The sequence below is a fragment of the Octopus bimaculoides genome, chromosome 18, assembly GCF_001194135.2.
Source record: "Octopus bimaculoides isolate UCB-OBI-ISO-001 chromosome 18, ASM119413v2, whole genome shotgun sequence".
Lineage (NCBI taxonomy): Eukaryota > Metazoa > Mollusca > Cephalopoda > Octopoda > Octopodidae > Octopus > Octopus bimaculoides.
Window position 1 is genome coordinate 30,427,270 of NC_068998.1, and position 1,771 is coordinate 30,429,040.

Here is a 1,771-nt window from a genome sequence, read left to right on the forward strand (position 1 = left end):
CCTTAAACCATTTTTTTAAGGTTTACGTTGATAGCGTTTCCCCTCTGCAAGCTCGCTATAAAACAGCTGTTTCGGCATGCGTTCATTGTCTGCCATTCGGACAATATGGCACCAAAGGCGTGACTCCAAGTCACCAAATGCTTTTGCTGCCCTTTGAATTCCCAGATGTATTTCTGTATCAAGATTTCCATCATTTTGTACAAAGTTTCCAAGGTAGATGAACGAATCCACAACCTCAAGTAACTTACCCTTAACGAAAATTTTAGTGGGGTTACAAACAGCACCACACGCAGGTTGATGCATTACAAATGTTATTTTTCAATTTGATGGTCAAGCCAAAATCATCAGAGGCTGAGTCAAATGCAGATACAAGAGATTGCCGGCCTGTTTCAGAATGACTGACAAGATCGCAATCGTCAGTGTATAAATGTTCCCTAATGAGTGAAGTAAAAACCTTCGTTTTGAATTTCAGTCTGGTCAGATTAAAAACGTTCCCTGTTGTTCGATACTTTATGTAAATACCATCCTCAGAAAAGTATGTGACAACATAACAGAAAAGTATATTGCAAAGTGGGTGGGTGCGTCAAGGTCTCCTTGCTTTACTCTATTTTCCACGGCAAAAGATTCAGAGAGCCTACCACCAAAGTTAAGTCTAGCTTTCATATCTTGATACAAAGCCCTGGTCATGCTTACCAATTTTTCTGGGCAACCTATTTTCCTTAGAATTAGCTAAATTAATACATTCAAGAGTTCAAACATTTTGTCACCCCCATATTTCAAGACTTCTGCACAGATTCCATCAGACCCTGGAGACTTATTGTTATTCAGTTTATTCACAGCTAAATAAATGTCATTTAGAGTTGGTTCAAATGCCATCTCTTCTATAACTGGAAAGTGTTCGACTTTTTCTATCGTCCATGTCAGCGGATGATGTTCTATTCAAAAGTGCAGAAAAGTGTTCTACCCAGCGCTTATGAATAGAAGTGTCAGTCAGAAGCAAACGTCCATTTGCTGTTCTCACTGGAGCTAGCCACAATTGGCCTAGACACCTATCTGAAAAACTCTGAGGACAGGATGCTAAAACTTGTCTCAAAACATGAAAGCAAGAAAGCATCTTACTCAGTAACAAAACAGGCAAAGGAATATCTAAGTGAATTCCAATTGCAACAAATTCAAGAATTAGACGAACTAGAAACACCCGCAGAAAAAGCTAAGCGCTTGAAAACCCGTGCTAAAACTGCTGCCTTAGATCTTATGACTGATAAATGGCATGGAAAACTTCTCAATAGCAAATACCCAAAGAGAGCGAATAATGCAGATATTGACAAAGCCCTTACTCATCAATGGCTAATGGCCTCTGGCTTAAAATCAGAAACAGAGGGGTTTATCATAGCAGCCTAAGATCAATGCCTAACGAAAAAGAACTATCAGACCAACATATTAAAGAACGGCAGCTCCCCATTATGTCGTATATGCCAACAACATAATGAGACCATCGATCATGTTGTTTCCATGTGCAGTCTGCTTGCGCCTACAGAGTATCTCAACAGGCATGATAGAGCTGCACAATATATTCACTGGGTAATATGCAAAAACCTGGACTTGTCCCATGATAAAAACTGGTGGGAACACAAACCACCCCCAGTACTTGAAAATGATCACATCGCACTCCTCTGGAACGTTACCATTCAAACTGACAGAAAGATAGATGCAAATAGGCCAGACATCATACTGAAAGACTTGAGACAAAAATCATGCCTCCTCATTGATA

At 39.8% G+C, this 1,771-nt stretch overlaps 1 protein-coding gene across 1 annotated transcript in view; it reads right to left on the minus strand.

Annotated features, from left to right (window-relative positions):
* LOC106875136 (peptidoglycan recognition protein 1) overlaps positions 1-1,771 on the minus strand; it is a 73,776-nt gene that overhangs the window by 3,210 nt on the left and 68,795 nt on the right. The window lies entirely within an intron of this gene.